The sequence below is a fragment of the Perognathus longimembris genome, chromosome 24 (genome assembly GCF_023159225.1).
Source record: "Perognathus longimembris pacificus isolate PPM17 chromosome 24, ASM2315922v1, whole genome shotgun sequence".
NCBI lineage: Eukaryota > Metazoa > Chordata > Mammalia > Rodentia > Heteromyidae > Perognathus > Perognathus longimembris.
The window spans coordinates 6,596,109-6,608,760 of NC_063184.1; the positions used below are offsets into that span (position 1 = coordinate 6,596,109).

The 12,652-nt window shown below is 39.4% G+C and overlaps 1 pseudogene; it reads right to left on the minus strand.

Annotated features, from left to right (window-relative positions):
- Positions 1–704: 704 nt before the first annotated feature.
- Positions 705–4,844, minus strand: LOC125341348 (annotated as a pseudogene).
- Between the last annotated feature and the right edge of the window lie 7,808 nt (positions 4,845–12,652).

Genomic DNA, 12,652 nt, shown 5'->3' on the forward strand with positions numbered 1-12,652 from the left:
GCCACAGGTTCACTTCTAGTTCTTTGTTGATCAATAGCAGAAAGGTGTCTCATGTATTTCCTGCCAAAGCTGGCTTTGAACCATGATCCCGAGATCTTAGCCTTCTGGGTAGGTAGAATTCAATGTGAGCCACCAGTGTCTTGCTGATTCTGGTTTCTGTCACCAGCATGGATACTGTGGGTTGCATTTGATCTTAATTCTCTGCATCTAGAAGAGTTTTTGATTTTTATTTCCTTTGATTGTGTGTGTGTGTGTGTGTGTGTGTGTGTGTGTGTGTGTGTGCATGAGAATATGGTTTTCTCTACCTTTCCTGAAGGAACTGTAAAATAAAAATTTGTGACATCATTTTACCATGATGGTAACAGAGTGCAACTCTTTTGGTACCTCAAATATAAAGATTACTAGATCAAAAGTCTGGGAACATCATGCTATGGAGCTATGAGGGGGTTCATACCAACCACACCTTTGCTCTTGTCAGGTAATACTAACTATATAGATAGAAAACATTATATGTGTCTATTTAATATGTACTTCCTTGTGATACTTGCTACAAGTTTGAGTGCCCTGCTGATCTCATGACCCCTCCTTTAGTGGATAGGAAGCTTTTGAATGTCCTCTGTTTTTGTCTTATTATCACCAGTGTCAACATCTAAACTTCTCTTCAACATTTGACTGTAACAATTGTACAATATTTTCAGGATGTCTTAAGGAGCATCTGCTTTATCATTTTTCTTACTCAGAGTTGATAACTTGCTATTGTTTCTGATAGCCACATGCTCTCTGTCTTCTGCATAGTGGCTATTGAGGAACTCATATATTACAATGAGTGTTGACTGCTTGATAATTAATGAATAGTCAGTGATTTTCTGAGCGATACTAACCCAACCATATTGATGAAATTGTTCAAATCAATAGGAAACATAAAATATGAACTTCAATATAAATCAGCTATGATTTGACGTTTATGCTGTGAAGCAAATCTCAGGAACAGACTCTAAAGAATCTTATCTCCAGTTAAACACCACATCATCAAAAGTGGACCTGTGGTTCAAGTGGTAAAGGGAAAAAATACACAACAACAGCACCCAGGATTTAAGTTCAAGCTCCAGAACTGGCAACAAAATGACATTTTAGACAAATAAGTAAAAATGCAAAATTGGGAAAATGAGTGAACAAAGAAAACGTGCTAATGGAGATGGGTAAGTCTGAAGTAAGTAGAACCAAAATACACAGAATGAAATTCAAATTTGTGTGACTCTGGCTACAGTTTATAACTGTACCATGCCTAGAGAAATGAGTAAGATTCACTTATTCACTGAGGTGATTCCAGCTATATAAACTCATATCAGATGAAAAAAGAAATATAGATTTAGCCTAGACCTTCTATACATTTGATCAAGTAAGTAAGCTTCATTTAAAGAGGGCTTATTTCTCCCAATGTGTGTTTTGTCCCTGAAGCCATGTAGAACAATTCTATCTGACCTTAATAAGATGACGTAGCACTTGGGGGCAAAGATGCAGCCCAGGAGCCCTGCACAGGGGGCTAAGATAGAGAAGACCTCCACAGCCATTATGAGCTTCCCCTTGGCACTGTGGTAGACAGGTAGGAAGGTGAGCCACACACTGAAGAACACCAGCATGCTGAAGGTGAGAAACTTGGCTTCATTGAAGGTGTCAGGCAGGTTTCTGGCCAGGAAAGCTATAGTAAAGCTGGCCAGGGCCAGGGAGCCCAGACATCCCAGGACGCCATCGAATACACTGAGGGAGCCTTTGTTACACAGGATGATGTGGTGGTCATGTTCAGAGTGGGCATCTGTGTCAATGAAGGGAGGAGCGGTTCCCAGCCACAGACCATAGAGAGTCACCTAGACAGGGTGCAGAAGGGAATGGTGAAGTTAGGAGCCCCTGACACCAGCAGCCATCTCATCCTTCTCTCTGGAGAAGTGAACTTGAAGGCCAGAACCACAGTTATCATTTTAGCCAAGACAGCAGAAACAGCTACAGTAATAACAACTCCAAATGTGGTTTGCTATAGAAGGCAGGTGAATGTGTTGGGACAGCAAGGAACAGAGAATGCAGAAGATGAGGGAGAGGAGCAGGACGTAGTTGAGAGCCTGATTATTAGCTTTGACAATGGACATGTTCCGATGTTTCACAATGACCCCAAGAACAACTTCTGTGAATGCAGAGAAACCAAGGGCCATGCTGGCCAAGGCCATCCCCAAGGGCTCTCTGTAAGCCAGGAATCTTGCAGCTCTTTGGAGAAAGTGATTTCTTTGTGTGTTAGCATACTGATGATATGGACACTTCACACACTGCTCCATATCTGGTGAGGAAGACAACCATTAGTATATTGTTCATAATTTCAGGAAATACCTACATAGAGATAATTCTAATATTTCAATACTTATTACCATAAAATCAAATATTACCAAGTATTACCAGACATATTGAGTATTATTTTATTTCTTCTCCATATCTGAACACACATTCTCACATTCTCTTTTGTCTACCCATAGTGACTGTCACACCTATTTTTTCTTGCCATTTCCAATATCCTACCAAAATTTTTCTACACCCCTTCACGTTGCCTTCATTTTCCTCAGCCTTGTGTGCACTATTCATAACCCTCACCCAAAAGTGTGTATAAAGGCTTGTGTTCCCCATATGTCTCTGGACAATATAAATAAGGACCCATACCCCTTCTTTGTAGTTGCTTTATTTGTCTCTCCTACTTACCTATAAGAAATCGGTCAACAAAAAATTAACTCACTTTTCAAGCTCTAAAATTAAGTTGTGCAGAAACCTTGTGCTTGCTTTTTACACAAAATTCAACTCCAGCACTTGCTCTGTTGCAAGAACATTTTGGGGCATGAGGAAATAAACGTGCAAGATCTCTGTTTTCTTTGTATTCTAAAATTAATTTTGAAGAAAATGGAGATCTTTAAAATACTTTCAACTTAATATGACAGGTGTTAAACTTATATTAATGATTACTTAAATAAACATGCATAAAACAGAATGGAATAATTAACCCTACAGGTTATTCAGAGCCCATTTTTTTTCAATAAGCAGTATCATCCATGGTTACAATTAAATTTCTAAGTGAAGGAAGAAAAAATTTCAATGCTACAATCATAATACACAACTGCTACATTGTACGGATTCGGGGACAACAGGAGAAAGTATGAATTTTCTCCCTGTCATGAACTTACCTGTCCCATTAGCCATCTTATCCTCTGAGCAAGGAGTGCAATCAATGCAACAGGCAGCCTTTCCCTCCTGAGGGGATTTCCTGAATCCAGGACCACAACTATCACTACAGACAGAGTGAGAATGCTGAGGAAAATCATATACATGTCAGTAATTGTTAAGACTTCTACCACACACTCCAAAATTTCCATTAATTTGAAGAAGGGGATTATCAACCAAAGTATTTTATGCACATAAATCTGGTCAGTTATTTGAATGTTGTTACCTATATTCCACATCATACCACAAAAGGCTTATGTTCTATAACCTTGAGCTCTTATCTAGCCTGTTATAGTACAGACAAGTGTGAGACTTTTACAAGGTGGAAATTCATGGTGAGAATGTTAGGTCTTAGTGGCCATCCCCTATAGAGTTTCCTCACTTTCATGTCATTATTTGTTACCTCTTCCTAATTTTTGACTGATGAGGAGTAAGGAGGAAGATTTATTCTTGAAGATTTAAAAATATTCTGCAAGCTAATGCACATATCTCCCCTTCTTAGGGTTATTTGGACCCCACTTCCAACGTGTCTTCTTGTTACTTATCCAGTGGCGATGCAGTGAAAATCTTGATTTTACTCATGCTCCTGCACCAATTCTTCTCAAGAAAGATGCCTAAGTAGCAGGCAATTAACCATTAAATGGAAATTTCATGAAATGGAGCAAAAAAACCTTTAAAACCCTTGAAGCTATTGCTTTAGTACATTGTCACAGCATAGAAACCTTCTAAGAAAAATGTAGTTTGGACTTTATGATAACATACTCCATAACCTTTTAAAAACACACTGGGGATTGAACTCGAAGTCTGGGCACTGCCTATGAGATTTTTTTAAAATTTCTTTTTTCTTTTTTTCCCTCAAAATTTGCATCCTTCCACTTGAGCCAAATCTCCACTTGAAGTTTTTGGTAGTTAATTGAAATGAGTCCCACAGACTTTTATGCCCATTTGAGCTTTAAACTGCCCTGTAATCTTAAATCTGAGGCTGTCAGACACTTGAGAAAGTAAGGTTTACAGGTGTGAGCCACCAGTGCCTAGCTCTCTTAAGTTATTCTGTTCCTTTTTTATCCAATCATCAGAAAATAAAATTTCTTAAATTACAAGTATATAAATGTACAATACTTGGTGGTAAGCACATAGGGTATTAATTTTTGTATGAGTGTCTGTCAGAACTAAGTTGAGAACTGAGAGCCTAGGTTGTGTATTTCCGGTTTGTAGCTTAAACTTAGCACTCTAATCCTTGATCCATAGCTCCACTTCCTGATTTACTGATAATTAATTGGAGATGAGTCTCACTGGCTTTCCTGCTAAGACCAACTTAAAAACATAATATTCAGAACTCAGCCAGCTAAGTAGCTAGTAGTACAGGAGTAAGTTGGTAGTACTCAATAAGGGACAAATTTTAAGTGTGGACTTTGCTTATTTACATGTCTTTAAAATCATTACAGTGAGATCCAACACACCTCTGTAGTTTCTATGGCCCACAATACCATATCTTCAGATAAACATCGTTGATGGCCATGTAGACTTTTTAGAGTAAACTTTCCCACTTTCACTTCAAGTTCAAGACCTTCTGTAAAATTCCAAATGTTCATAATGTCATACTCAGTCTCCAATTTGTTTTTCTCATGCAAAATCATTTGACCTCCAGCAGGATTATGAAATTGTATGTTCTTCAGGAAAGAATGCAGCTAAAAGAGATACATTGATTTATGGTGAAGTATATCCCAGAGTTAAGATGTAAAGCCTGAGAGCTGATCTTTCTGCTTCTGTAAATGACTTGCCTGTTTGTTGCTTGCTCCACCCTCTGTATCAACCTCCAACATCTGTGCCAGGCTGGGTCGTTTGTTGCTTACTCTACCCCCTGCGTCAAACCCCTACATCTGTGCTATGATTTTACCTTTATAAACCCTGCTAACTGAAGGGTCGGGGCTCTCAATCCTGATCTGCTGCATCACTGAAGGTTGTGAGTCCAGGCTTGAACTTGCAATAAAGACTCTCATGTGTTTGTATCGGAATTGGCTTCTTGGTGGTCTTTCAGGACCCCTAAATCTGGGCATAACAGAGTAAGAAAAGCTCCTGATTGCCTTAAATTTCTAATTCAGAATTCAAGAACAACAAAGATGTATAATGGAGTGTCTCAGGAGAAAAACTATGGAGGAATAAAAATAATCTTTCTGAATCCTTGTCACTCAACAAGGAAATAGAAGGCCTCCTTTGAAGAGAAACCAATTCCATGTAAATAGTCATGAGTGAGTCATAAGTCACCACAACCACTAATTTTGTGAATGTCTATCGTTTGAAATTTGTAAATTTTTAATATATAAAGTAGAACAAAATTGAACACTTGTGAAAAATATAGGTAATACCAAATAGGAGGTTGTTGTTTTCAATTATTTACAAAAAATTGTGGAGCTGCAGTGCTAGTTTTCTAACTCTGGAGTGAAAGCTATCAATGGTTCATTACCAAGTGCCCAGTTCCAGGATGGGTTCCTTCTACAGGGCAAGAGCTACCAGCGTGAAGATATGAAGGACTTAAAAGTATTATGGTGATCAACTGTTTATTTTCTAACTTACATTTTTTTTCTAGACATCATTGCCTAAAACTAGCGCTGCAACTCTCCCTCACAAAATCCTGGGTCTGAGCCCCAGCACCAAAACAAGAAAAGAAACCGAAAAGTAAGCCAAAGCCAGAAAGAAACCCAAGCCTTATATTTTTGCAATAGCTCAGGACCAGTTGCCTAGATATTTTGTTTCCTCTTCATTTCATAATCATTCAGACTCAGTCTGACAATTTGACTAGACTTTCCATTCATATAAAATAGAAGTAGGGTGGTGGTGGGGTAAGACCCAGAGTTCAAACCATATATATTGTGTATAGGTACCACATTTTCCTGATCCATTCGTCTACTGAGGGGCATCTGGGTTGGTTCCATATTCTACCTATGACAAATTGTGCTGCAATGAACATTGTTGTGCTGGTGGCTTTAGTGTGTTCTTGTTTGTGGTCTTTTGGATAGATACCCAAAAGTGGGGTTGCTGGGTCATAGGGGAGTTCTATGTGTAGCCTTCTGATGAATCTCCATACCGCATGCCAGAGTGGCTGAACCAGTTTACATTGCCACCAACAATGAAGTAGGGTTCCCCTTTGGCCACATCCCCTCCAACAATTGTTGTTAGTTTTCTTGATATATGAAATTCTTACTGGGGTGAGATAGAATCTCAATGTTGTTTTGATTTGCATTTCTTTTATGGCCAGTGATGTAGAGCACTTTTTCATATGTCTCTTGGCCATTCTCATTTCCTAATCAGAGAAGTCTGTAAGTCTTTAGCCACTTGATGAGGGGGCTATTGGTTCTTTGTGGTTTTGTTTTGGAAGAATGTAATTTTTTTAGTTCTGTATCTATTTTAGATATGAGGCCTTTGTCCCTTGTATGGCCAGTAAAGATCTTCTCCAGATCTGTGGGCTTTCTGTTTATCTTGCAAGCTATGTCCTTTGATCTTCAGAAGCTCTGCAGTTTGATGCAGTCCCATTTGTCCATCCTTTCTTTGATTTGTAGCCTTTCTGGGTCTTTGTTAAGGAAGTTCCATTCTGCGCCAAGGAACCCTAGTGTTTCTCCTACTCTTTCCATTAGTGTTTTCAGGGTATCTGTTTTGATTTCAAGGTCTTTGATCCATTTGGAATTGATTTTGGTGCAGGGGGATATATAAGGATCTAGTTTTAGTTTGTGGCATGTGTTGAGCCAGTTTTGCCAGCACCATTTGTTAAAGAGGCTACCTTTCTTCCAGACTATTTTTTTTTTAGCTCCCTTATCAAAGATTATGTAGGCATAGTTCTGTGTGTTCACTTCTGGGTCTTCAATTCTGCTCCATTGGTCTTCAGGCCTGTAACGGTGCCAATACCAAGCTGTTTTTATTACTATAGGCTTTATAATACAGGTTGAAGTTGGATATTGTAATTCCTCCAGCACTGTTCTTTCTGCTTAGGATTGGTTTTTTTGTTTTGTTTTGTTTTGTTTTGTTTTTGGCCAGTCCTGGGCCTTGGACTCAGGGCCTGAGCACTGTCCCTGGCTTCTTCCCGCTCAAGGCTAGCACTCTGCCACTTGAGCCACAGTGCCGCTTCTGGCCATTTTCTGTATATGTGGTGCTGGGGAATCGAACCTAGGGCCTCGTGTATCCGAGGCAGGCACTCTTGCCACTAGGCTATATCCCCAGCCCCTTAGGATTGTTTTTTATATTCTGGGTTTTTTATTGTTCCATATGAATTTCTGGATTGCTTCCTCTATTTCATCAAAAAATTGTGTTGGGATATTAATGGGTATTGCATTGAATTTGTAGATAGCCTTTGGCAATATTGCCATTTTGATTATATTAATCCTCCCAATCCAGGAGCATAGGAGGTTTTTCCATTTCCTTAGTTCTGACATAATTTCATTTTTCAAGCTTTTAAAGTTCTCATAATAGAGGTCTTTCACTTCTTTGGTTAAGGTTATTCCTAGGTATTTTATGTTTCTTGAGGCTATTGCAAAAGGAGTTGCTTTCCTGATTTCATCCTCGGTCTTCAGGTCGTTAGCGTAGAGAAAGACCGTTGATTTTTGAGGGTTTATTTTATATCCTGCAACTTTGCCAAAGTTTTGGATCAGCTCTAGTAGCTTCGGGGTAGAGTCTATTGTGTTCTTTATGTATTGGATTATGTCATCGGCGAAGAGAGAAAGTTTAACTTCGTCTTTTCCTGTTTGGATCCTCGTTATATATTCTATTTGCCTCATTGCTCTGGCTAGGAATGCTATTACTATGTTGAAAAGGAGGGAAGAGAGTGGACATCCCTAATTTTTCACCATTTAGAGTTATACTTGCTGTGGGTTTGTCATAAACTTGCCTTGATTATATTCAGGAATGTTCCCTTGAATCCCAATTTTTCCAGGCTTTTAGCATAAATGAGTGCTGGATTTTATCGAATGCTTTTTCTGCATCCAGAGATAAAACCACGTGGTTCTTTACCTTGCTCTGGTTGATGTGGTGGATTACATTAATCAACTTGCGTATATTGAACCAACTTTGAATCCCTGGGATGAATCTATCTTGATTGTGGTGTATGATTTTTTTTTTCATGACCGATTGAAGTCGATTGGCCAGAATTTTGTTGAGAATTTTTGCGTCTATGTTCATCAGGGAAATTGGTCTATAGTTCTCTTTCCGTGATGCGTCCTTGCCTGGTTTTGGGATGAGGGCTATTCTGACTTCATAGAATGTGTCTGGTAGTGAAATTTCTCTTTCAATTTCATTGAAGAGTTTGAGAAATATTGGTGTGAGTTCTGTTTTGAAGGCCTTCTAGAATTCTGCTGTGAATCCATCTGGTCCTGGACTTTTCTTGGATGGGTGATCACTTATTGCCATTTCTATTTCAATGCTGGATATGGATCTGTTTAGAAGGTTTAAATCTTCATGGTTGAGTTTGGGGATATGAATTTTTCTCTAGGAAATAATCCATGTCTTCCAAGTTCTTGAACTTGTTGGCATAAAGGTTTGCAAAATAGTCCTGTATTGTGTTCTGAATTTTGGTTGTTTCTGTGGTGATGTTACCTGTTCCATCTCTGATCTCGTTCATTTGAGTGTGCTGCCTCCGTTTTTTGTTCAGGTTTGCTAGGGGTTTGTCTAGTTGCTTTTTTCAAAGAACCAACTCTAGGTTTTGTTGATTCTTTCTATGGTTTTTTTTTTGTCTCTAATTGATTTAATTCTGATTTGATTTTAATTATTTGCTTCCATCTATTGACTTGGGGTTTGGCTTGCTGTTCTCTCTCCAGAAATTAAGGTGCTTCCTTAAATTATTGAGTTGCTCTTTCTCCAGTTTGTTGGTGCATGCGCTCAGAGATATAAAATTTCCTCTGAGTACTGCCTTTGCTCTGTCCCAAAGGAGATGGTACTTTGTATCCTCATCTTGGTTGAATTCCATAAACATTTGAATTTTCGTTCTGAATTCTTCAATGACCCACTGATGGTTCAGCAGTGTGTTGTTTAGTCTCCATGAATTGTAGCAATTTCTGTGGTGGCTGGTTGAGTTGAGCTCTACTTTTATTCCATTGTGGTCTAAGAGAATGCAAGGAATGTTTTTGATACTTCTGAATTTGTACAGATTTTCTTTGTGCCCTAAGATGTGATCTATTAAAAAAAAAGCACCATAAAAATGAACAACAAAAAAACTTCTTGATAAAGCAAACAAATGAAAATGGAAAACAAAAAAATAATGACGTCTCAGAAATGAAGAAAAAGAAAGCTTAAAAATGTTTGAAAAAATTGAGTCTTCCTTGTTTGGGTGGGCTTTCTACAGTCTTTGGTCTCCTTGTGATGGTCTGCATTCTATTTTGCTGCTTTTCTGGTTTGACTTGCTTTCAGTTTGCAGGGGGTGGATCTGCTTTGACCCTCCCCCCCGTTAGTGAAATCCTGGGGCTCTGTGGTTCACACAGCTTTTAGGTAGGACTTGGGTGTTCTCTGTAGATTGTGGACATGAACAGTCTTGAGAACCGTGGCTCCTCCCATCTGCTGTGGGGCCGCTGCCTTTAATGCCTGGCTCTGAATAGGCTGTGGACTCAGCATGGCGGGGTGCCTCTAGCCTGGTTTACCTGGCTGAGAGTTGCTTGCCTGGGGGAGGTTCCTCCCTCCTGGGCAGGGCGTCCTTCTGTGTGGAGCTGGCTATGGAATTCAGCTCTGTTTTAGGCTGGGAATTGGGCTTTCTCTGTGATGGGACTGTTTATCTCTCTCGGGAACTATTTGTGCTCCCTTCTGGTTGTTCTGTGCCACCAGTAGCTGCTTGCCACTTTTGGTGGGTTTAATTTAGGAATTCTGGTGGGAAGGGCGGGGCACCTCTGGCTGAGTTCACCTGAGTGTGTGAGCTGCAGCCCAGGTGGAGCCTCCCACCCTCTCCTGGGCGGAGCTGGCTCTCACCTGTCAGTCCTGCTTACCCTTTTCAAAGATGGCCCCTTTGTCCTTGCTTTCCCCAGGCCCGCTTTAGTTCCAGTCTGGTCTGAACCTATGCCAGTGTCAAAGATGGCTCTTTGCTCTGGCAGTGAGAGAAGGGCTACCTTCCAGATGCTGCTCTGTGGGCATGAGTGAGAATGTCTTTTGTGGGGTATTCACGCTTTTTCTGCAATTTCAGCCTGTCTGTGCTCAGTCTGCGATCCACGTTTGTCTGCCACCACCTGGAAGATTTCTTCCTGGTTGCTGTTGTGTGCTTTAGGTGCGCAGAGGGCAGGGTGATGTGCCGGTGCCAGCACTGGCATGGCAGCAGGATGCTACCAGAGCTCACTCTGTGATTTCAGGCCAGCAGTCAATTTTTCCTTCCTGGCTAGAATCCCTATACTGTTATAACTTACTTGGGCTGTCTTTCTAGGAGTAAAACTTTCTCTGGAGTGGTAAAACTGTGATGTTGGAGGGAGCTCAGCTAGGGCTCTGCTGCTCCTCCGCCGTCTCCCCAGAAGTCTCCATAATTGGATATTTTTAAATAACATGATGATGTAATAATAATAAGGTTTTTTTTTGTATTGAATACTAGATTTCAAAAATGCCTAAAATTTATTGTCCTGAGGGGGCAGTCTTAGGGTGTAACTCCTTTGAGTACATAATGAATCATTTGACAAAACAAATACCATTAAGATGAAGCATTTGGGGGGGGGGACAGGGAGATAGTCAGAGAAATACATGATTGCAGGTAGGAAAGATAAGCAAATAAGTTCATTTTATTCTCCATAAATTGTGTAAAAATTCAACCCTATAACTTGAGATGGCATGGGAAACAATGAGAGAGAATTATGGAAGAGCTTTGATCACCTGAGCATTGATTAACTGACTTCAAGATTGAAACCCCTTTGTACAACTTCAAAATGAATGTAAATGGATATTTTTAAATAACATGATGATGTAAAAATTATCAAATCATCGTATTATTCTACAGAGGAAAACTTATATTACTAAAACAGTAAGAGTCAGGAGTAGTTATTGCCTTATTTTTTCCATATTAGTAATTGAATTCAGAGCCTTGAAGTTCCTAAGAGAGTTCTTTATGTCTGAATCCCAGTGGCTTTGAAAATAATTAAATCAAAGTTTTGGAGTGCTTTTTTTAAATATAAAATAAGAGGATAAATGAAGAAGAATCAACAAATAAGTACAGATGGAAATTTGCACAGTACAACTAAATATGTGGTACCAACAACAACAACAACATTTCTATAGATGGTTCAGTGCAAAATATGCAGAAAAAGGAAATGTCCCAATCGCATGCCTCAAATATGAGTGAGAGATACATCCTGGAAAAATGTGTAACAAGTGCTGATGATTTCTCAAATATGCAATTGATACCTACCTTAGGAAAACTTATGATGTGAAGAAAAACTTGGAATGTCTTACTCTAGTATTTAACTAAGTAATGCTCATACTCAAGATATTGGGTTGGGGTGGGGGGGTGAGGTAGGGAATCATTCAAAAACATAGTTAAATGTAGGCATAAATAAAAAAAGACAATTCATAGAAAAAGAAATTACCTACCCAAGTAGGAATAAGCCTTCTGATATCCCAAAAGTAGTTGAGGATACAAAAAGTTATGTTTGTGCTTCACATACAGAATACAACATTCAGGAGCTTTTTAAAAAAGGGATATGCAAGAGAAGGAAGGGTCAAAGGGGCAAGAAAGGTGTGGGCAGGAAGGAAAGAAGCTGCAAGAGCAAAGAGGAGAATAATTGGGAGCCAAAGGATCAAGGAGCAGAGAAGGAAGAAAGGAAGAGGAAAAGGAGAAAAAAGAAAACTCTGTGGATGTAAAGTGCAGATGAAAAGAGAAATAGCAATAGCAGAAAGGAGGAAAGTAGAAGGAAGAAAAACTGAAAAACAACAATGAAAAAGGAGAAAAGAAAGAGGAAGAGAAAGAATGATAGAGAGGCTGAGGAAAGGAAGGAGAGGAAAAGTTGTGAAAGAGGGAGGAGAAAGGAGAACAAAGGACAAAAACTTGCAATGGCAAGTACATTTTTAAGAAGAATACATATATTAAGGTAAAAATAGGAACACCTATATAGGGCATCGATCCTATGCAGACACACACCCTGTAAATCACACACACAATGTGTGTGTGTGGGGGGTGGGGGTTGTTGTCTCAAACTCAAATGAAGCTCAGAAGACTCAGAGGATCTATGGTTAGGGGAAATATTCAAATGTGTTCAAACCATGGGATCAAGTGGAGCAACTCTGGCTCAAGTTTGGAATCCTAGTAACTCAGGAGATTGGGATATGAAGACGATTTTTCCAAAAAGACCAGGTAAGAAAGTGCAGGAACTTGTTATCTCCAGTGAATTGCCCTGAAATAGAAAATTTTGTTATTTAAAATGTTATCTTAGTAAAAGCACGTTCTTCATAACATACC